Source organism: Uloborus diversus, chromosome 10 (genome assembly GCF_026930045.1).
Source record: "Uloborus diversus isolate 005 chromosome 10, Udiv.v.3.1, whole genome shotgun sequence".
Classification (NCBI taxonomy): Eukaryota; Metazoa; Arthropoda; class Arachnida; order Araneae; family Uloboridae; genus Uloborus; species Uloborus diversus.
In genome coordinates this window covers 113,274,875-113,300,712 of record NC_072740.1, presented here as the reverse complement: position 1 = coordinate 113,300,712, position 25,838 = coordinate 113,274,875, and positions in this window count along the sequence as shown.

The window sequence follows — 25,838 nt, the reverse complement described above, 5'->3', positions numbered from 1 at the left end:
AGAAAGCACGGCAATATCTACAAGCTATATACAAGTCTAAGAGCATGCTCAAAGTAAAAATTTAACTATGTATGGTAAAACTAAAAGCAATCATAAAATCTAAGATTATTCGCCGTAGATTTTTCAGCACGTCGAATCAGACAATGCTTTTTATTTTTTCTTTATTCAGAACTAACAGCGTCGCTCCGCGATACAGTCTACCTCGAAAATAAAAGTAGCGTCAAGAAACGCATGTTCAACAACCTAGTTTAAATAAAGAGAGAAAAGGGAAATTTTTCCGTCAGAATAAAACCATCCCCTAAAAATTCATATTGAAAACTAGTCTAAAAACTCCGGTTTGTTAAGGAAATTTTTTAAAAGAAATTGACACTACCCTAAAATTCAAATTTCACCAAATTGCGTCTGGTGTTGCGTGAGCTACCTACATTGCTGCATTGATTTCTTCCGAAAAAGAAAATTACGGGTACGTGAGCCTTGAGGCAAGTCATTTTTCTCCTGAATAAAAAAGGAAAATAAAAGTGCCATTGGTAGAAAGGCAAGAGTCCCACAATAGCATCAACGAGCTGTATAAAACCGCATTAGAATAAGGAACACAGTAGCCAAGAAACACCAGTAGAATCCGGACATTCGTCTCCAAAATATTATTTAAATGAAACAACGCTTTTTAAAAGTCTCCACAAGAGTAAAGTACAAAGTCCCTAAATAGTCCCTTAAAATGAGTACAATAGTCTCAAAAGTTCTCCGTTAGAAAAACGAAATCGTTCCTGAACTTAAACCATTAGGATAAGGACGTCCGTTGAAGAGAATATCATTTAAAATAAAGGTTACACTTCTCAAATAACGGGAAACTTCCTAAAAATATCGATCTGAATCAGGAAAATTGTTCCAAAACCGCTTTTCAGAAGAGAAATTTTGAAAATAACACGCATAACCCCTTTTAAACTCCATCAGAATTGGAACAATACTTTCGAAAAATTCCGTTTTGAACAAGTTTAATACTCTGTGTCCCCATTTGAATAACTACGCCAGTCCCTCCAAATTCACATTGGTAACATTTCTTTAATAAAGTTAGCGGCTAATTAAAAAGTCCGGATTGACTAAAAGTAAACTAAGTCTCCAATAATGTTTTCCTCCACCTCTTAACGTATATTCTTAAGATGTACCGTACGAGAGTTTCGTGGGAAAGACTCCCATATGAGTGGGTTCGGAAGCCAACACTGATCTCTGGACGTGGGGCATCGTGTCGGAGAAGGTCCAGCACTGGGCGCCAGTTCAGTTTGAAGCCCATCCAATCGAAGAATGAGTGAAGTGTTACGGAAGAAATCTCGTTAATATGCTCTATTCCATCTCCTATCCTCCTTTCCCCCACCTCTTAGCGATAAGCATTACGTTGTATCACAAGAGGGTATGCCCCGTCCCGAACCCCGATGAACTTCTCATTAACAACATACTTTGATTGATAAAGTTAATAGCAAATTGAAAAGCTCCGCTTAGGTAAAATATAAATTCTATTATATAAAGTATTCATATTTTTTCCCACCTCACCTCCTAGCATTTCCTCTTTACCAGGGGACCACACGGCCAAGAATTTGTCACCATATTTTTTATTTTTCTGGGGAGGGGGTAGTAGCTTTAGATCTTGAATAGTCTTGAAGGAAAGAGGGGGGTAGTCGCGCTTGGATAAGATACGAACCCATACTTTACTCGCGCGTACTTAAATGTTAAAAACCACTATCAAGTCCCTTATAACGCCGTTTTCCCCTTACGGTTGGTTTATCCATCGGAGCTGCTAGCAAGTGACTGAAAAAGAGAAACGCGCAGGGAAAAGCCAATGTTTTCCGGGAGTCGTAAGAGATGCGCGTTTTTCGATGCGAAAAAAAAAAGGTATGAAATGGCTCAAAACACGATTTTTGATGCCATTATTTTTTCTTTTAAAAGGATGTAATTTAAGTCCCAAAAACGTCAATTTATGTAATTTCCCTACCTTGAGCTGTCTCAAGGGGGCAAGTACGGATGACGCAAAAAGAACCCTTGCGGTACTTTTAGGAAATGTGGTACTGCAAAATCCTGCTGCAGGAGCGTTCAGCGAGGCGCCGTAGGCGACAAGGTAGAAGCTGTGCAGTAGGCGGCTGCAAGAAGACAGCGAAGCCTACGAAGTACACCTCTAAAGGTGGTGTGCACTAAACCACAATAGGTTGTTTTCAAAGAGCCCAACGCCGAAGGCGGCTAATCTAATCGTCCTGGACGATAGTGCCCTCATACAGGGTGTATTAGGGGAGATTCGTCTACTTTGAACTGGCATACCATTAAATTTCTAAGATTGGCACTCAGTGTTGTTTAATTAGTTTATCAAAACATGTATGAGTTACGCATGTGTCAGTAACCCTATCTTCTCCGGACTATCGAAGTCTGCCAGGTCTATACTGGTATCGTTGGATACAGGACGGAGGAATTCTGCACTGTTACCCCTAAGTGGCGAATATCATCCATGGTTTTTTGAGTACTTCCAGGGGTGAAAGTATGAAACTCGTCGATTGTCACCCGTAAGAGGCGGCAAATAGGGACGGAGCCCCCAATTTGTTTATAAAAGGGTGCTTTGCAAACAGAGGGTAAAATTACTCAGCAGTGGGTTCAATCTGGCCACTCTGGTGGTAACGTGACACAACTGAAGGGTGAAAGACACTCGTTTAAATGTCTGACGCACGCACAGCAGCGCACATTGATTCCCTGTGACCCAGTGTCCATAGTTTCTCATTTCGGAACATTTTCTTAAATAGAATATCCCAAATTTTCGACCTGTCTGCGCTTACGTTTGCTTCACTTTTCTGTCTCCCCCTGCATCGCTATAATTTCGGTCCAAATGTAACACATCGTTTCTGAAATATCCTTCAATTGTTGCTGCAAAGGCCGAGCTTTGTCATGCTGATAAACGCGAGTTTACAACCGAGCTTCAACAACTCATCCACGTACTTGTGAGCCCGTAGTTTCGTGGAGCAGAAGTAGAGGAAACTGGTCGTCCCAGCAGATCGCTCCATCACGCCAGCGGTTACGGTAACGTACCGCTAAATAACAAGAAAAAGGCTACAAACCTCCCAGCTTCTAGCGAGAATGAACAATACAACTTGGACAATATTTAATTTTACTAAGAGATCCATTGTTTCAACAACAAACTAAAACTATTTCTTTCTTACTAAATGGAGTTGATTGCTTCAGATAAATTTAAACTAATCATGGTAAGGATATTTTGGACTCGGCAAAGGGGAAGGGGATCATAATTTGGAAATGTGTTATCTTACCGTTTCGTCGTTACCTCCGAGCAACTACCAATTTTAGGGGAAACTGACCACGAATTGTACTCAGTAAGTACTCAAGCTGCTGACTTATGCTAAAGTCGTATGCGCAAATTGTCATTTCCAAGTAATACTTTTATCTCTTTTAAGGCATTAAATACTCATTTCCCAGAATTTTAGCACAAAAGTAGATATTATTTCATAAGTATTACCGCAGCTGCCTCAAACTGTGCACACTAAAACCGAACCTCGTCCTCAAAAGACCACAATTTGACAAGACGAGAAAACGCTGCTTATAAACCCGTTACTCGCATTTTCCATTACCCGGCATTACTACAAACTTGATCCCCTTTCAGTTCTCATTAGATAGTTTCCGACACTCGACGATTCTAGATTATCCATCTTTAAACTCCGATATCATATCGACTGCAAAATAATGCCCCAACTAATAAAAAACTGAATATAATGATTTTAATTGATTTAACTTTTGGATGACCTTCTCTATGAATTTGCTTCATTTTATTTCATTTTTGATGAGAACGAATTTTCGCCCAATTTTGAACACTTCAAAAAACTTGACCCTAGCATCTGCGGAAAAACTCACGGCAAACATAAATCCCAAACTAAAAAGTAAGTTTTGTTCAGACAAACATTTTTGAAAAAAAAGACGTTCGTGTGGAAAATGAACAAAATTATAATTTGGATTTGAACAAGTTTCTCTTAAATTTTGAACAGTTTAACTACTTAAACATTAGAACGTACGGAGAAGCGAAATGTCAATATAGACCCCAAACCTAAAGGTTAATTTGTTTCAAACAAACTTTGTTAGAATTAACTGTAGATGAGCAACTCTCGACTACTAGAATTTCAGGTCCTTCGACTCCGAATTCTTAATCTCAGAATAAGCCGGACTCCAAACATTGACCCACTTATAGACTGAGGGGAAAGGACTGACTAAGATTTCAAATCTTTTAACTTTAAACCCTCGACTCCGATTCTACAGCCTGGTTTTAACTATGAAATAACGCTTGTTGACATGATTAGTTTCTATTTTTACTTCAATTTTAATTCATGTACTGTTTTTGACGGCGGCTAATGAAGTGAATTTTGCGTCTTGTGTTTTAAAATAAAGCTAAGAGGAGAACTTTGTTTTTTTGATAAATCGGTTTAAGTTGACACATCAGTGCTTTTTATTCGTTTATGAAAATTCATTTACTATATTTTTTAAATTATTTTTTGGCAACGGGACAAACAAGTATTTTTTAAATACAATGTATTTGTTTTAATGAAATTAGTGTGTAAATTTAGAGCCAAGCAAAATAGTTGTTCTGGTGTAAAGTTATCAAAATCGTGAAATAAATTCCAGCCTTTTCAAAAATTCGAACGTTTCCTTAGCAATTAAGTGAAATCCTATCAAAATAATTATGTTGTCAGTTTTGCAGAAAAATCTAACAAACTATGAACAATTCAACACAATTCACAATATTTAATCAATATCAATAATTAGAAACTTCACATGAGGAAAAAGTTTCGTTCAAAGGAAAGACAAAAAATCCGAGGGGGGAAAATGAGTGATTTAAGAAAAAAGTAATGATAAAGCACTATACAAAAATATAAGATACTTTTGTATTAAATCAATAATGTTAAGTACCTTAAAGCACTTTCAAACACCAATGGAGGTGGAAACTTTAATAAGTGGAGACCGCTTATATGTAAAAAAACTCATTTAAGTACTTTTTTATGTAACTTTAATGTGGAAAATAACCTCTACGGAAGTTAAGAGCTTCCTTGCTTTTTTGGAGTAAGCACGAGAATTGACTGATTTTTAGAAACATTTAGACATGCATCGATACATAACCAGTAGCTACTTTGACTCTTCAAGCAGAAACGCGAAACCGAGGTAGCAATGAAAGCAGTTTGATTCGGAAAATTTTCTGGTTTTATGCAGTTTTTTTCATGGGAGCTAATATGTCCCTCAATTTACAAATTCGCTTATTCTCCGGTAGCTAGTTTGTATAGTTACGGTTAGGTATTATTGATTACTGGTTATTGAAGTATAAACTGCGTTGCTAACATATGGGTGAATAATCCATTACCTGATATTCTATTTGTCTGCATGGGTTTAAGGATATTTATAAACCAAATGTGATTATGATATGTTAAGGAAAGACTTCAGTTTACTATTTTATTTTCTCTTTTACGGAGTAAATATTGAATCAACCAGAAGAATACTAAATTTACGACACTATAAATGAGGTATAAAATTTGAAATCTATCAGAAGTATCAATATCTGGAAAGGAGTAACGCAGAGAAGGTAAGCTATCCACAGGCGATTGCTGCTGAATATCAATTGAATGAATTATCAAAACTCATTAGTGTAACAAGTTTTGTATTTTAGGATAAAAATGTGGTTTCACGCATAAAAAACATCAATTTGTATCCTATTTAAATGGTTTGTGGCTCTGTGCTGTAACTCTGAAGGCGATCTTACAAAAGCGGCTTTCCAATTCTTTTAGGAAAAATATTTACAGAACTGTACACAGCTAATTCTGAAGTACGGCAAATATAAAGTTATTATCTGGAAACTTTTGAAATGTCGATTTGAAGTTGTTGAAATTGAATAAATCTCTTGAAGTGATATTACATTCATTTGAATTATTTCATTTTTTATACATAGTACAGTATTAAAGTGTATGTGGTAGTTAAAAGAGGAGACAATGCTGCGAAAAAATACCTTCACTGTTAAAGCAGAAAGTTTTGCCTAGAAATAATGTACGAGGTTTTTCACTTTTGGTAGACTTAAGGTAACTTAAAAATGTCATACTGTATGTTGACTCAAAATACTCAATCATTAACAGCATGATGACAAAGGTATCCACATTAGTTGAATCCTACCGCATTTGTGTTGTTTTTCGAATGATAAATTCGGTCACTGTACCTGATCGTTACAATCTACCACACATACACTATGAAACGAGCATTTTACAATGGCATTTTTCCTCTAAGTTAGTTATGATAAATTTTCGTTATAATTCTTATATTTGACATTTGGTTTAAAATGTACGGCAATTTTTTCCACTATTTAAACACTAAACAGTTTTAAATTTAGACGTGGCTGTTGCTTTATTAGACGGCATACTAGTCTTTTTCCGAAAAAACATTACACCTAGAACTCAATGGTATTAGGTTGCCTCGCTAAGTATGGTTTTAACGTGAATATTTCAAAAAGTGTTTTCGCTCAAACTAAAATATCATTTTGAGAACATTTCTTTTAAAGGAATTAAACCTCTAAAATCAAGGGTTAAAAACATTCCAAATTATCCTAATCTAAAAACAAAGTCAGAGCTTCGAAGATTCACTGGATTACTAAATTATTTCAGAATTTGTCAAAAACGCAGCAAGTCCGCTTACCCCTTTAACATATCAAATAAGGAGAGCTAAAAAGAATTTCAACCCTCTTATAGAATGGTCTCTAGTTTTGAAGTCTAAACAAAGTTTATTGCGCACGTCATTCGTCTATCCCACTTAGGAAAGTTGGCATTGCACACTGATGCAAGTGATATCCCCATTGTTTCAACCTTAAGTCTTCAAACTGAAAAATTATTAGACAAATAGTACTTTTCTGAAAAAAACTGAATGCTATTCAGTTGAGATACCCTCTCTAGTACAGAATTAGTAGCCATTTAGGAATCCGTAAAATATTTTGGACATTTCATTGAGACTATGAAATGTACAATATACACTGATCGTAAGCCAGTCACTTAAGCAATTAAAAAGAGCAGAGATACATACAGAGATAGACAAAGCAGATTGTAATCCTTTATTTCTGAGTTTGCGACGGACAATTTATTCAAGGTAGCTAAAAAGACGCAGCCGATGCTCTTTCTCGAACAAGTAAGTTTCCTACTTCACTAAATAATGCAAAGTTAAGTGCTTAGCAAAGATCTAAGTTGAACTTAAATCTGTTATAGAAAATCGGGATTCTAATTCAGTATTAAAGTCACTTACTATGCCAGATACAAAAACTGACGTATTTTGTGATATTCTACAAGAAACGCACGACCTTTTCGAACAAAAAGGTTTCGTAAACAAACTTTATCAAACATACAAATTTTAACTCACACAGGAATGAAAGTTTCAACTAAGCTTTTTTGGCCTTGAATAGATACAGACATAAAAATGGGGGTAAAAAAGTGTTGAAACTACCTAAACCAAGGGTTTTTAGAAACACCAAAGCTGAACTAGAAAAGCTTGATATTTATATAACAACTTCATATTTATATAACAAAATTTTCCCACATTTATTTTGATAGCATTCATGGACCGCTATCTGAATATTAAGCTAAAAAGTTTTGCTTAACGGAAATAAATAAGGTAACGTGATGTCCAAAAGGATAACTTATTTGTGATATGAAAGCATCAACATTTACTAAGACGTTGATGTCTGAATTTATTTCAAAATTTGGTTCTCGAGATAATTTACTTCAGAGCTAGGTCGTCAATTTAAGAGAGTTATTTCGTCAACTCGATTCATTGGTGCCAAAAAGATATGAACTTCAACATAACATCTTTTATCATGTAGTCTAATAAAATAACACGCATAGACAACTGAAATGTGAATAAATTGCTCAACAAATTGAAAAATGGACAGATGTGCTTTCCACCCTACTCCTTTTAGCTCCGTGAAGAATTAAAACGTACATGTCTATTTCCCCAGCCGACCCTATTTATGAAACTGCAGTTTGAATCTCAATATTTTTTCGATGAACATTCAGTTATAAAACTTTCTGAAGCTATGATACGGAAACGAAGTGATATATGTCATGTTTTCTCCAGCACTGACAAATTTGACGCTTTCGTGTCACAAGACTTGCAATTTTGCACCCAAGTTTCCGTCAGAAATTATGTAACAGGAAGAGGTCATCAGCCACCATGCAACGGACCTTATGCAGTCGTCAAGTGCAGTGCTAAGGTGCTCAAGGAGATAAGCAAAATATATTTATATCACCTGACAATGACAAATTTAACCCACCCAAAAAATACATTTGTTAACAAGATGAAGAAATACCTTACAAGACGGAATATGGACGAACCCTCTCCCTTTCCAAAGATATATGAACAAATGTCGTAGAGATGAATACATGACTTTCATCAACATTATCATTACTGGAAAGGGGGTAAGTTCAAGTACTATATACAATTTTCTGTAATGCCTTCTGAAGTAATATATAGGGCTCTCTCACCCACCTTTGTAATGTATTTCTAAACTTTATCTGTTCCATTTTGGCACAAACAGTCGAATAGCACACATCTCTGTTGAAAAGACCCACGAGGGATTCTGTGCGATAATTTTTTTATTCAGTTGAGCGACAATTTCTTGGTGTAACAGTGTTATGTATTATGTTTAATAAATTATGATTTATTTTATTGTATAATGGAGTCAACTGTGCATACGAAATTTGGAAGTTGTTTGATATTTTTGCTACTTTAGTTTTTATTGTTATATTTGCTAAATTGATACTTAAGGATGGAGTCGATTCTTGAATTTACCATCAAGTAATTTTACTGTCGAAATAATTCCAACCTTGGCCCCACTAAGTTACACTGACGCTTAACGGGCCTTGACAATTTCATATTTCTGTATATAACCGTTGCAACTACGATCCGCTCATGCATCCACAAGGCAAGGTCAACGTTTAAAAGTTTATTTTTGATAGGAAGTCACCCATTTTGACCGCGAGAGGGGCTGATAGGAGTTCCTGCATCCACCAATCAACGGCAATGTAATAGAAACAGGGGTTCCCTGTAGCGCTCTTTGTTGCCATAAATTTCAGCAATTGTCACGGCCTGTAAGAATTAAATTGGACCATGCTCCAACAATGCATTTGTAAATATTTTAAATCTATTAAATTTAATTCATTTATTAATAAAATATTTACTTTAAATGGTACTTTTCCACCATATTTTGAGGCAGCACAAAAGTTGGCCCGATACTTAAATTACTATACTAATGCCTAGATTTAGCTGCACAGCTTAATCTGCTTACAGTGAACATTTTGGTATGATACCTTAAGCTCTTGGCCCCCTGCAGCTGCACACAAATCTAAATTTTGCTGAAACTTTCTATACTACCATATTCGAAATTATGACTCCGTTTCAATGTTCAAAGTATTTTTTTTTAAACAAATTTTGGTTTTTTGCTATTTGGATCCCTCAATCTTCGTATCAAAGTCACAATACATTAAAGAAACAGGAGATCATAATGTATGTTGTTTTGACTAACTAAAATAAATTTTACAGAGTAACAAAATTTTCACATACTTCAGAAGCACAGACTTCTGCAAGGCAAGGCTGATTTGCCGATCCTCTTTCAGCTGACTATATTAGTCACCCCATTGACTACCATTAGCTTGGTCTTTTCCGACAACGTAAAACCATCGTGTAGATGGTCATCCTCTACGTCCAGTCCCTTTAATTGTAAATTAATCCTTTTCCAGTTCTTGGGCAGCAAGTACATCAAGTTTCTACCCCGTATTTCCAAAATTTGTCACATACTCTGGGGTGTTCTGCTTCTTTCTTCTATTTTAACTGTAAAACTAAAAGAAAAATACAAAGTTACAAAAACGTATTTGGAAAAATAAAATGTTACGTAAAAAAAAAAAGTAACAAGGAAGAATAGTTGTGTACAATATAATAAAATAGTATTTCTTGCAAATAAATGAACTGATCAAAACTCTTTCCTCTGACGCATCATTTACATTAATCATCGTACCGAGAAAAATGTATCTTTAGATCCAAAGTCCAATAATTATAATTAAAAAAAAAATTAGTCTGTCGACTAGACCTAGTTTGATTTGCAAGGACTACAGTTTCGTTTACCACCAAAACAGGAGGATGTGGCTCAGAACCAAATGCAAAATTCATGCTGTGCGGCAGTCAAAAACCCTCATTTCGGATATGCACCGCTGTAACGCTGCACAATACAGGGAAAATTCAGTAAAATCTTAAATACTCTCCATATCCAGCGTTTCATCGCAACAAAACACACCACAGGAAAATATACTGAAAATAAATCTTAACAGTTAATCTTGTAGCATCATACTTACAAATAGCTCTAACTCGTTCATATGATATGCAAGACCTTCATTTTTGTTACTAACTATCTGAAAGCTGCTCATCGTTGGATGATTAAGGGTTAAGGTTAAAACCACAAAGAACTGCACTGAGCTAGAAGCATCTCACAGCAGCACTAGTGAAGACGATGACACCTTCAAATCTGACAAAAAATCCCCGGTGTATGGTTGACATCATGAGCTATTTACGAATTGTTTTGACAATTGAAAATTTTGACAGAACAGCTTCAGCTTTTTTGCCGTGTACTGAGATCTTCACCGAAACAAATGCAGAAGAGACTTATCTTTTAAATTGTACTAATTTTCCCCTTAAAATGTTACAGACAAGCAGAGACAACTTCTCGTGTTAGTAATTTTCCGTTATTGAATCTTTAATATGTCTGTCACATTGCGTTTGAAGGAAAGGATGGTTTTGCTGACAGTCAGTGGTGGTTGTCATACTTAATACACCATTCTTCTTGACATGTATGGGCAAATTGGGCTTTATGGTTGGCCGAAAACAGGAGCAACTTCTAATAGCAAAAAAAAGTTGTGTATTGCCATCCTAAACATGAGAAAAATAAAATTAACATTTATGTCTTCAGATCGCGCATTGGCAACGAAGTTTTAAAAAGGTAAAATGACCAATTTTAATTTTTTTTTGAATCTAAATGTTTGAAATTTGTTCGAATACCGTTTACCATGCTTCCTTTTAATACTTTCTTCTCATTATATATATATATATTATATATATATATATATTTGCATTCCTTTACAGGTTTTAGTTCGCACATAAGCCGCAAAGTTTCGTGAAATAAATCACAAATCGATTTTGCACATTGCAGTACAGTAAAACCTGTGTAAGTTGACCACTTGCGGTGCAATACTTTGGTGGTCAACTTAGACAGGTGGTCAACTTATAAAGGGAGTAATGATTATTATTAATATTATTTTTATTTTTTTGTATGTATTGCACCATGCATTCATTTTTTGCCTAATTGACACTTTCTCTTTCTATTCAACTCACTTTCATTGTTTAGCATTACTTTGAATCAATAATATAAAATGTTATTCGAATATTTTTAGAGATTATTTTCCCAGAATGATGTATAGTATGTTATGAAAATTTAAAATTTCAGTAAATTGATAAAAAAAAAGTCTTATTGTTTAAGAAAAGTTAATCATTTTGTATTAATAGTTCCTAAAAAATTATAGTTAATCAAAAAATAAAATTTTTTTCGTTTAACAACAAAAGAAAAACAAGTTTGGAGAATAAAAGGGTTCTTAGTAGTTTTCCCATGTGGTTAAACTCAAAAGGAGGTTTAGTTATGCTGCTGTTTCATCAGTTGGTAAAATGCTGGTCTGGCATCAAAAATATTCTTGGAAAGCTATAAAAAAAAATAAAAATAATAATTTGTTGAATAAAATTTTTAAAAATAAACCAAGTGGTCAACTTACAAAGGGTTTTTTACAATACTCCAAACCAAACTTGGGGTTCATTAGTGGTCAAGATAGAGAGGTGGTCAAGTTACAGAGGTTTTCTTTCATTATATAAGATAGGACTAATTCCGTTCCTGACAAAAGCGGTCAACATAGACGGGTGGTCAACTTACAAAGGCGGTCAACTTTACAGGTTTTACTTATTTCTTTTAGATTCCAATTTTTTTTTTACAACGAATGTTCAATATACTACTCTTTGTTGGAAATACAATTATATTTTATTGCATTATCAACCCAGAACCAAACACAAGTATGTGTGTTTGGCTTCTACTTTGTATTTCAGACCTGCAGTTTCCATGAAGACTAGTTATTAACTGAATTTACACATTTAGTTAAAAAATTACATTCACAGCAACTTGATTTTAAACAACTTTCTAAGTTTGGATCAAGGTTTGAAGTTAGATTTGTGACTCAATTTTTGCATTGATGATCACGAGTATTTTTTTTTCCATTAATCCATATCATTTCTCATCCAAAAATGCCAAACCTACCTACTCACTAACCAGTTTAATAACCCTTTCAACAGCCGGAGTTTAAAAGAGGAACATAAACTGAATAATGAATAAAAGCTTCAACTGTTTTTGTAAACTCTTATTTTATCAACTTAAATAGAACTCGGTCGGATGAAATCGAAGTTTTAAAAACTGACTTAAAAAGCGAACAAAAGTATATGGATAATGTCAACGCAATACAGAAATGAAAAATGTGATATTGATCTCGATCTCCCAAAACCAAGACCTTTCAGGCATTAGCATTCGTTAAAACGTGCGTTCGAAGTACTAGGTCTGTATATTTTTCAAACTAAACTACTAATGGAATTAGAACACTTGTATATTACGTCTTTAAAAAATATGCAGCTCCTGTTCGAAAATTAAAGAAAATAACTAGAGACATGGACCTGTACACTTATTTAAAGTCACAAAATCTACAAGTCAGATGCCTGATGATCCTCTAAACCAGTGTTTCTTAACCTTTTTACTACGCGGCACACTTGGATGGTTTGCTTAACCCTTGCGGCACACTGTACTAAATTTCATACGTCAATATAAACAACGCTCTCATCATTCACTAATCACGGCAAGGGAGAAAAACGCAATTTAAATATGTATACAATATAAATATTTTAATATTTCAGTTTCTTCAGAAATTGAATAAAAGTTTATCAAGCTCATTTCGGCCAGAAAGTCCAAAACTATCACTAAAAGCAAGCACAAGTGTCTCAGTCGCGTTAAGGCAAAGTGGCACTTTCTATTCAGCTTTATGATGGAAGAGCTACACGAAGTTTTTAATTTGAGGATCTAGACATGAAACTTTTGTTTTTGAAAAGCGTCAATGCCAAGAATCTCATACCATCTTTAAAATAACAGAAACAGCTCATGTACAACATAAGCAGAGATTTTGTTTTACGTTGTTTATTAACAGCCAATATGCTTCCAAAGGCACTTCGTTAAACCCTAGTTTTAAGGAGCGGCTGCTTCTGAGTTATATAAGTTTTTCTCGTTGTTTTTAAGAAAATTCCTTGTTGATGCGTCAACAGATCACGAACCCCGTCATTTTTCCAATGACAGTCAACTAGAAGTACTGCGTAAGCTTTTAAATTTGAATCATGACTCAAGTGTTCTGCTGCCACAAACTGATTTGAACACTTCGGATTCGTTTTTCTTCGAATTCGTTTACTATCCGAATTGCTTTCATAATTTCAAAAGAAAAAGAAATAAGAAAGAAACGTACTGCGATTGGCAAACAAATTTTTCTGTCCACTTGCTATTTCCTCTACAAAACTAGTCGAAAAGGGTCAAACCATACAGATTCCACAGCGCTCGACCATTTTTAATTCTTTTTAAAACTCATATCCTTAAAAGCTACATATGAAAGATGTTTAAAACCACTCTTATTAATTTCTTTTACAAAAAAGGAAGTATTGTATTCGCGAAAAAAATTCACTCAAAAATCGGTCTTAATATCCATTTTGCTCTTCCCCGAAGGAATATTGAGTTTTTTTTTCAACCCGACCACACGTGGATATATGCCTAGGAACGTACAGACACCCGAAATATCCATTTTGACGATTCCCGAGTTATTTACAACTAGTTTTCTCGTGACGTCTGTATGTACGTATGTATGTACGTATGAATGTCGCATAACTCAGGAACGTAATGTCCTAGAAAGTTGAAATTTGGTACGTAGACTCCTAGTAGGGTCTAGCTGCGCACCTTCCTTTCTGGTTGCATTCGTATGCTCCAAAGGGGGTCTTTTGCCCCTTTTGGGGGGAAAATCATTGTTAATTTCGATGTAAACTCAAGTGGCGTTACAATTTGGCGGACACGCCGCGATATATCGCCAGTCTTTTGGTCGCCAAGTTTTATCGCCAACTTGGCGACAAATTTGGTGATTTTTTTTTAAATCTGGTTTCAATTTGGCACTATTGAATACATAGAGAGTAAACTATTGAATCATTAAAACTGCCAATAATGATAAAACGACATTAAATTGGAGTAAAAGGAAGTCATGTGATGCGCACATCAGCTCGTTTGCATTCAGCATGAACATTTTTATGTTTCTCATCATTGCAACTGTTCAATCAATTCAAGCGCATGTACAGTTTTAACACTGGATCCCATTGCTTGTTATTTATTTCGATGTAACGGAGCAGAATCTTCAATCCAACGCAGCATCACCAATTGCAAGCTGCGATAGTTCTTTTCAGAAAGTATGATCTTGAAATCCGTCCTATTTAGCAAGAATAATAAACTTTCAATATGTACTCATTCGTAAACTTAAATTAAAATTTACCAGCTATTTGTAATTTATCAACCAACTTTTTTAAATGTCACCCGTCATCTAATTCGATACCTGATAACATCGTCTGGAATTGGCATTCTGATCACCTCATTCGTTGCATAGCAACCAAGTTTTCCCCGTACAATTTCTTTACACGCTGGAAAATAAATGTTTCACCATTGGTATTCAGTTTTCAATGCAATTAAATAATTAAACTAGCAGCATTATATCTAAACTCATGCGGAGGTAAAATACATCTCTGTTAAGCAGTTAATTACGATCTCTAAGCCAGAGGAAAGGCAGAATTACATAATGAGATAACATCTGCCTCCAGCTCCGTTATGCTCTATTCGAGACTGATGAGTTCATAACAAAGATGAAACTGCGGTATTGAATGTAAAGTGCATCTCTTTCCTTTTTCTACAACTCCGAAAATACCGCGGCACACTAGTATGCCGAGGCACACCGGTTGAGAATCACTGCTTTAAGCATCATGGATCCGGTGATTCAAAGAAATGCTTACTTGGCTATTTTTGTTAAACTGTCTTTGGTCATGGGTATGTCAGTGGGCTAGAGGGGAAACATCAAGGAATTGGATCACAGTATAGTATACAACGCCAAAATTTACCCATCAAGAATACTTCTATAGCTATAAGAGAATTTACCGCCAACATTAAGATTTGAAGCTTTAAACTATAACAGTTAATTTATCAACGTATTTACTTTCCTCCACTTCAGTGATGTGTAAAACAAGGATATTTTATCATTTCTAGAAACTATACATTTGCTTATGTATGCACCCATAAAATTCCCATATCACACTTGGGCAGGTGAAGGGATTGTGGAAGTGGTCAGTGAATCTGTTGAAATTCAGTAGATCTGTTGAAATTCAGGTATTAGACGCAAGAGATGGATTTATCTCAGAAACTAGACTCTGAAAGATCAATGCCAAAACTGAATCGTAAGTTCAAGTTCAAATCTTAAACAAAAAGTAGAAACTTGTTTAAAATCATATAGATATTGTTAATGTAAATTACTTCGCAAATATAAACCCTGTTAATAACTATTCTTGGGGAAAGCAGGGTGGAATACAAAGTGCAAACGCCTGCATGCGGTGGATTCTGGGTTATTGATGCAACAAAATACAATTGCTTTTCCAGCCAAGAGCTGTTTAATGCACATTTATTGTTAGAAAAACTAACTGGGATCAAAAAAAAAATACAAAATAATCTAAAAATGTCAATTTTTAGTTAATTTGACATAGTTTTACGGCTTGTGCGCGAACTAAAAACCGCAAAGAAATAAATAATTTCGAAGATATATGAAGAACGTATTAAAAGGAAGCATGTAAACGGTAGAACAAAAATTAACATTTGGATTTTTATAAAAATTTGAAAATTCACCATTTTTCCCTTTTTTTCAACATTTCTGCCAATGCGCGATCTTAAGGCATAAATATTTTTTTAATTATTATTTTCCCCATATTTATGATGGCAATACACAACTTTTTTTTTTGCTATGACTTGCTTCTCGAAAATTTTTTTTCCTACCCACCCTAATGGGCTTGTGTCTAACTAGATTTATCATAGTTTTACTATTACATTGCTCTTCTAAATGTTTGACACATTAAACGTTTTGAAACTACAAATGAGTAAAAGAATGTTATTAAAAATAAAGGAATAATCCAAAGGAATCAATTTTTAAACAATATATTCAGAGAAATCATGTCATTTAGAAAATTCGTGGACTTAAGAAAATTTTTTAAAAAATAGCGGCAATCTTAGCGGAAATTATGGGGGCATCAAACCTGCATCTCACATTTCATCATAACATTAGTGTACAAGAAAAAAAAATATGTTATGTTGTTTAGGTGCAAAAGACCCCTCAAAAACACCGGAATGCAACCAAAAAGGGAGGTGCACAACTAGACCCCACAAGGAGTCTTTAATTGTCAGAAACTTACTCTTATTCTTTGTCTTCACAAACCTTACATGAAACAGTGCTTATGTCACTATATTTCATCAACTTTCGCATTTAGAAAGGAAAACATGCTAAATGCGGACTAGTTTTTTGTATACATAAAGCAATGTTCAGGTTATTACGGGGTGGGAACTTTTGCTGCCATTGATGCTAAAGGGATAAAGGTTCATTCACTAAAAACAGTATTTTTAGTAGTCAATAACAAAGCCAAAACTTTCACACCGTAATTCAAGTCGGGAAATTTTCGTGTTGCGGGCGAGGAATAAGCGATAGGTCTAAAATTAATCACTGAAAAAATCGCATTCTAGCCATTTCGCGTAAGTCGAATCGCGTTGTAATCGACTGTATATGGCGCAATTACAATGCATGAAAATTAAAAAAAAAAATTGAGACATAAAATACTTCAAAAAGTTTCTGGCTCATGTAGAAAACTGTTGGCAAAACATTTGAAAACTTTTTTATGAATACAGAAAGAGGTTTCTAACTCTTTGAAAGTTTTTGAAAATTACAGAAAGAGGATTCCGAAATATTCGGAAACTTTGAAAATTTCATGAACCACAACTGCCCGATACACAGATACATTTAGAAACGTTTCCGTTTTTTTTTTTACTTACCATGCTCAGTAGCTGCTTTAAAAGTTGCTTCTAAGTGACTAGACCCATATGTATTTTGGATTACGGTCTTCCGTCTTCTGGCATATTCTACCAAAAAATTCCGACTTTAAATGTTCTTGTCTAGGAGTACCAATCATATTGCCCAATGGATGATGCTTATTGCCGACCGTCTTCTTGCTACCGGTCATTAGATGTTTTCAAATTTCTTCCTCTTCTCAGTACACTCTTTGCGCTCAAAACGACTGAAACAAGGAATGCATGTGGGTTTTTAAATTTCTGAATGCATCACATACAGAACTACAGTAAATAAGCAAATAAATATTTTAAAAAACTCTATTCATTTTAGCTTTACATCCAAGTGCAATTTGCATTAGAAACTAAATACATGAACTTATCTTTTTTAAAAATTATTTTTTTTTAGGTTTTACTCGTTTCTTTTGAATAGAATGTAAGTAATTCATAATCCTTACTTTAAAATCAGGTTTTTGAACATCTGCCCTCTTTCGAGTCCACATAAATGCCGCTTCATTTCTACTTTGACAATATCACCTTTCATAGCAAGAGACAATCTGAAATTATAAACATTTTGTAATAATAGAAAGTGCAGAAAGTAAACATTTTAAAAAATACATCATGAATGAAAGTTTATTTCGCATCGCCTTACCTCTCTTCATTTATCAGTTTTAAAAACTAAATCAGCAAGTTTCCGTAGGGAGTTTTACCATGCTTGGGAACATGAAGTTCTGTTATTCAATCTGCGAAAGCCTAAAAAATTTTATACTCGTTACATGATCGTTTTTATTAAGTTGTCAGAGTTAAGTTTAAAATTAACTAAACAAATAAAACAAACATGCTACAAAACAGTACACAAACAAAATACAATTATTGAACATGGAATGTATACACTTGGCTGTCTGTAAGGAGAAAAGGATTGCATCACAAAATAGTTATGCAACAGCAACTTCTCCTGCAATTCAATTCTAAAGGTTTGAAAAAAAGGTAGGGATCAGATTTTTTATTAATAAAAATTAGATCAACAACTGAACTGTAGTCCTAAAGAACTGTCTCCTTAAGTTTACAAGAAAAGTATAAAGACTTTACTATGGACATTTTTTTCTTAAACTGCTGGTAATTTTGGGATGCTTTAAATAATCTTATAGCTACGCTCGGCCCATCCAACTAAGAATTAGTTTCCCTGCGAGAGAGAATCGCTAATCTAGATTTTGCTTTACAATATATTTTCACCTTGGAGCAACAGTGGGATATTTTACAGTTTCCAAACTTACTCTGAGGCTAAGATATGCAAAACATACACTAAGTGTCCAAAAAAAAAAGTCGCGCTCGAATTTTAAACGTTTCAATTTTGGAAGGTAATTCTATGAGTATTACAGATATTTGCATGAATCTTTGCATAATTCTTTTGCTCGTTCGAAGTAATCATGGCTGGAATCAGTAGTTGTGTTCGAGGAAGTGATGTAACAGAGTTCAAAAAGGGGCAAATTGTTGGTCTGTACCAAAGTGGCACAAAATACAGTGACATAGTTGAAATTAGTGGGGTATAGGATTGCAAAATGTTCAATGCATTATTGAAAGGTGGAAAGATGGCGGAGAAGCTATCTGTTCGTGATATCTTTGTGGTCATAAATCCATTTTGGACGAACGTTACCGGCGTTCTCTGAAGCGATTAGGGAAGAAAAATCGCAAGAAATCTACCATTGAACTCACAGCACTCTTCAACGAGGGAAGTAAAACAATTTAAGCGCACAATGCGACGAGAACTTCAAAATCGGGACTGAGAAGCTATGTTGCAATAAGGAAACCACTTGTGAGTGCCATTAATCGAAGAAAGAGACTGCAATTTGCAAAAGATCATAAAAATTGGACTTAATGATTGGGGAAAGGTCATGTGGTCCGATGAGTCAAGATTTACGCTCTTTCAAAATGACGGACGAGTCAGGGTTCGAAGAGAGCCACACGAAGCAATGGACCCTACATGTCTCGTTCCCACTGTGCACAATTTCGGAGTCAGTGTTATGATCTGGGGTTGTTTCTGTTCATCTGGACTAGCCTCGGCTGCATTGAACACCAACCAAATTAAGTCTACACAGTGCCTTAACATCTTGGATGATCATGTTGTGCCATCTATGGACATTTTCCTGACGGTAGTGGTGTATCCCAAGACGATAACGCCAGAGTACACCGGGCTACAATTGTTAAATCTTGGTTCGATGAGCACGATGCATTATTTCAACACATGAATTGGCAGCCACAAAGTCCAGACCTCAATCCAATCGAGAATCTGTGGGACGTACTCGAAAAGGATTTGAGATCACACACCACACTTCCTTCACCAATCGAACGTTTAGGAGACCTCTTGAAGAAATTGTGAGCGAAACTAACTCTGCAAAAGCTCACTGAAGCAATTCTACGGCGTATGAAAGCTGTAATACGCGCAAAAGGTGATCCGACCAAATATTAAGGCATGCGACATTTTTTGGACACTTAGTGTATCTGCATATTTTAAATACGTTATTTAAAGTTACCTAGCTAATCAGCAGAAGCATGCGATTCCAGTGCTTTGAATGATTTTAGCCCTTGAAAAAAGTAAATTTTCAATTCATCGCGCATTTTAAGCAATATTTTTGGTAGATGTCAACAAGTCTATGTCAGTCAATCCAAACTTATCGCTCATTATCAAATTATTATTTTGTCTTGAATAAAAATAAGATTTAGTATAAATGTAAATACTGTATCCTGATATAAGACCCCTAAATTGCTCATCTGCAGTGCAAATTGCAATTTTGGCCCTATTATTCTTGCTTTGATGTTTTATTGCATCAAAAAAGCATTTATTCACAATCTGAAGATTACCTATAAAGAACTTTGAAAGGTTAAGCTTTAATTAATGATGCCAATATGCAAGCATTCCGACACTTTTTTACAGGGATTTTTTTAATTTTAGCATGTCCAGAATCACATCCTAACATTATAGAATAGAATTAGAGAGTGTTGCTCCATGTTCGAAAGGAAGGGATGAGCAGTCAGTCTTATCAAATGGTGGTCAAAAGATGAGTTCTTTGACTCAAAAATACCCATTCTGGAAAGTAGTCTTGTTCAAACTGTCATTTAAAAAGTCAGCAAACCCTAACTGGAAAGTATTTTAGAGTGAAATAGAAAAAGCTTGAATGATGAGTATGCTTTTATTTTATGAATTTAAATTAGTCTGCTCAAAACATTTGCGTTATTTGCATGTCATTTATAGTATGGAATAAACCCATGTCAAGTTACCTAGTAATACCCGCTCAACCATCTCTGAAATATATAAAATTTTATATAGGTATAGAGATGCTTTTGAAACTAACCTATGCAAATTTTCTGCTTCCCAGATCCAAATCCTGACGATCTAAGATCTCCCAAAAAAAGTGATTCAAAATGGCGGTCTAGCTTTTTGTGCAGAAGATAGCAGAAAAATTTATCGCAAAGATGCCTGAAATTTTGGAAGTTTAAAGCACATTTGGTTATCAATACAATCAAGTATTTTTGCGAGTTTCAGCTCACTAGATTTTATTGCATGCATGTAAACTCGTGTAAAAGCACGGTGGCGAATTTGATTTTACGTTGTCATAAAATCCGAAAAAAAAAATTCTTCGTGATACTATTGTCGGAATATTTTGATGGGTTGCAATTGCAGAACTTAAATATCTATTTACTAAAAAATAATTTCATCCAATGTGGCTATCAAAATCGTTCAAGTAATAAATAGCCTATCTTCAAAGCGCTGTAGGTCAAGTTTCTTACCTTGCATCTTTTTGTTAGTAGCATTCTGAAGAACAAATTTTTTCCTTTTAAAGAAATGATTTATTTTGATGGCGTTCTTTGAGATAAGGATGAAAACAATTACTGCCAGTTCACGAGAAAAGTTCGTTCTAAACTGTATACCGAATGGTAGTTGCCATGGAAACCGGTTTATAGTAGTTTTACAACTATTACTAGACAGATATAGTCTATTCTTTCAAAGCGTTAGAAAATTAAATATGAGAAGGCCAGAAAAATATTTTGTTCTGGAAACAGACTGATGCATCAGACATAAGATGTTTTCTGTTTCTGTCTGCTTTTGAGACAGAGCTCCAGTTATGACAACACTCTTTAGATAGTTCCTAGGTTGTCGTGATAATGAGTTTGGCAATGAAAAACTTTAAAAATCTTTGAAATTACTGTTTAAAAGAGAAAAAACTTTTGGAAAAGGATTTAAAGATGTTAAAGTATTACTCACAGCACGGACGGGTGCACATTGGCAAGGATACTTGAATAGGATGCTTCAATAATTATGACCTTCCATCTTTAAAAGGTTGTCCATCATTTTAAACCAAAGTTTCTGCAACTATACAAAATATGAAACAAAGCATTTTACACTCGAGCAATTACTTTGCAGAAAAGAATATCCTTTATATGAAAATATGCTCTTTTTATGTATATTTGACAGAAAGAAATAAATCTAATTATCTTTTGTTTACTAAATAAAGTATAATAAGTTAAATTTATAAATCCCAATCAAATTATTTAAAACTTTATCTTCGTAAAAGTCGAAATTTTCATGAAATTTTACAAAAAAAAAAAAAAAAAACAGATGAAACGAATCTCATTTTTCTGCAAAAGATGAAGTTCAGAAAAAATATCTGGTATTAATTGCCTCAGGTAGAGGGCGTTAGTTGCTAGCCAACTGAGCAATGAAAATAAAATGCTGATGGTAAAGAAGAAAGCCTAGAGGTATTATATTTTTAAAAAGTTGGTCAAAAAAAAATAATTCTACGAAGAAACTACTGCTTGAAGGACCACAAGAATCCCAAATGTCACGCTGGGAGAACATTTTTGGTCAAAAAATATGCCGAGTAATCTGTGATTTTCCTTCAGCGAACCACAGCAACCTTTTGACTTTTTCCTATGAAATGGCCGTTTTCTTTTTTTAGCTCAATCAGCTACTTGAAGCAATTAATATCAGATTTTTTTTTCTCTATGCAGAAACTGAAACGTATTGCACCTGTTAGCATTGATATTAAATTTAAAATGGTAAAGATCTCGGACATCTTGTATAGTTATACCTAATTGTATGTTAAGACCTAAAACAAAGTCTTCAAATAATTCCTAAGATTAAATATTTTCCCCATCCCATACATTTGGCCCAGTTAGTAAACTATAAGGCTATGTTTTACATTTAAATACATAAATGAAAATAAAAAAATACTATAAAGGTGTAAAAATGTGTCCTGCAAGAAATGATCTATCAATTACGTACAAAAGCGTTATGCACAAGCAAGCAGAATATAAACTAGAAGGGGGGAAAAGTCTCCTGCGTCGAGTGCAGTCAGCCCAAAAGAAAAAGTCGGGAACGTGTGAACTAAGCTGTAAATTAACATCTGCCCTTGCGATTTACCCAGCTCATACTGCTCAAAGGTCGTCACTTGGTTCCCTCTTAGACATTAGAGACAAGAATTATCAGCAAATTGGTATTTTTTTAAGGGCTACAGGACAAAAATCTTCAAAATTTCAGTTTTTTTTTTTTAATCATTTAAGAAACTTCTCCGTTTTTTTCCCCACTTCAAAGAACGTTTGAATCTTGTTTATATATTCATTAGAACGAAAAATAAAATTTAATAAACGAAATTTTCTGTTGCATGCAAATAACTATTATATTTAACTTCAAAACTTTAAAATATTTTATCCGTGATACAATTTTCCCCCGACTTTTTGCATTATCTAATATATCTTCGAACCGTTTTCTTCAAATACTCGATTTTTCATTGAATTAATATTTTTTAAATCGCAGAATAAAAGCTTAGATATGTGTTTTTTTTTTTTTTTTTTTGAAAAAATAATGGGAAATTGACCAATAATATTTTCGGTTTTAGCAATTTAAAGCGACCCCATTAAAAAAATTGAATAAAAAATATTTTATTTAATATTTATTTTATGATTTTGCTTATTAAATCGGTGGTGAATCAGTGCAAAAAATTTCAAAACCCTAAATGTTTAACATTTTGTTTTTCAAAATGTGTCCCGAATCTCCCTTAAGTAAGCTCCCCCCCCCCCCCGTAGCAACGCCACTCCGTACACTGTTCGATGTTTAAAGTGCAACACCATGAAGGAGTGGTCAGAATTTTTTTGCCTGTTTTATGGTAGACACGTCGCTGCGTATGATGTGAAATGCACAGCTCTCCAACGCACATGAAGTAAGATATGAGAGGAGGAACTTGAAGAATGGGCAATATGCGTGACTATTTCTGCCAGACGAATCATCGAAGACATTTTGTTTTGGTCTATGTTTTTGTCCATTTAATTACGAATGCAGCAAACAATGAATAATTTATGTTTAAATTTACATCAGGGCCAATAACATTTTGCTCTGAAAAAAGGACAAATTAGAAAGAATTTTTTAACATTAGTTGGGGAAAGTTTATTTTGTTCAATTTTAAACAGACATTTTTATTTCTACTAAGCAAAGCAATATTATCTAAATTACTAATTTTTCTGTAATGATAAAAAATCTTGTGATTACAAAATACAAAAACAAAATCCTAGGTTCTGGACACGTTTTCGTACCGTCCAAGTTCAAGGCAGTAGTTCATGGAAAATAAGATTTTTTGTAACCGTTTCGAAAATTAATATCGAGGGGAATAGGAAACTTATAGATTTGCGACGTTTCATTTATTTCTTTATTTACTTTTATTACATTTATTACATTTCTTTATTACATTTATTTCTTTATTTATCAAGCGACTGTTTTACTGATGCAAATTTCATTATTAAAAAAGTAATTTAGTTTTTCATATATTCTTATTTTTGTTCCTTATTTTTGTGAATATTAAATTATACTTCGAATATTTGAATAGTAAGAATGGTGTTGACTTTTTTAATTTTAAGTAGAATTGCATATATTAACATTTATTTCAATCATATTTATAATTGGTTTTCACGATTAATTTGTTTCACAAGATTTTTTTTTTTAAATGAAAGTATTTTGCATACAAGAATTTATGCTATTTGGTAAATTTTACAGATAAATGCAAAGAAAAAGATTTATTTTAATAAATTGCATAGTAAATTGGAAAAACAGAAAAATCAAAAACAATTTTTTTTTGCGGTTTCATAAGAAAGCATTTCAAAAGAGTAATATATTAAAACACAAATTAATGTTTTCGGTAGTATTCACTTTAAAATGCCTCTGCAGAGTATGTAATTCCTTCTCTTTTTTGTTTTCTTTTATCGATGGATATTTTTTGTACTTTTTTGTGTACGTTTCATTTTGAAATCAGTGGAGCAGCGCAGTTTTTTTTGGGCTTTTCTACGCTTGTCTATCAAAAATGCAACAAAAACTAACGAAAAAGATAATAACACAAATTTAACAAAAACAATAACAAATGTAACGAATAACTAAACGAATCACAAACTTTATCGGAATAACTAATACGAATCGCGGAAGTATGAAAGCAAGCTAAAATAAACAATCAGTCCTTTAGATACAGTTACAGTTATAAAAGGTGCTGCCAGTAGTTAATTTAGTCATAAATTATACAAAAATATACATATACTAGGGATTCAAAAAGTAACAAAACTAATTTACTTAGTATCAGCGTGAAACAAAATTTAACTTGACAGCTGGAATGAGAGTCGAAAAGGTAAAGAAAGGGGCGTTTCTACAACAAAAAAAGTCATGACTTCGCCAATTTTTCACCGATTCAAAAAAAATTTTTTGCAAAAGGTTCAGTTAAAAGTCTAGTTTTTAGAAATATAATTTAAAAAAAAAGTTTTTTTGACCAATTTTTACTCATCTGAAAGGCCCTTGTCACCTTAATATAATTCAATGATAAAGGCACAGGCATATCTTCACTTAAAGTTTTCTAATGTTCAAACTCAAAAAATATGAGTTAAAAACATACAGAAAAGCTCTAATTTATTTCCTTAGTTCATTTAACAGGATTTTTTTTTTTTTTTTTTTTGATAACATCTAACAAGTAATCAAAAAGTCTTGAACAGAATACATAAGAACTTACCGATGATCTGAATGCCAGTTTCTTGAGAAAACAGCATATCAGAAAATTTCTGATACAGTTGGAAAGGTACTGAACATTTGTCTTCCATTCGCTCTTGGGGATCTTTGAATGCTCAAAGGCAGAGATATTTCCTTTGCATTTGAGTTGGAGCACTTTTCTTGGCCGTCTCAAAGATGCTACATCAGTCTTTGAAATCAAAGTTTTTGAGAAACTGAAACTACCGCATGATTCACTAATCTCTTTACGTTGTAAAGATTCTTTAGATATTTGATTAACATTAATTTTGTTTATTGATACAGACAAATTATCACTTTAACTTGTCTACTGATTCTGCCATTATCCTGTTTTTTCCAGCTGCCCTTCTAGTGTGCTAATTTCAAGTTTCTCAATTTCCATCTTATTTACAATACATACTTTTTCCAACAGTTACGTTTGCAGTTTCGCCCTCGTTTGTTTGAACATTAGTTGCAGAAAAGGACTCATAAGAGAAAACTTTTAAGGGAGAAACAGGC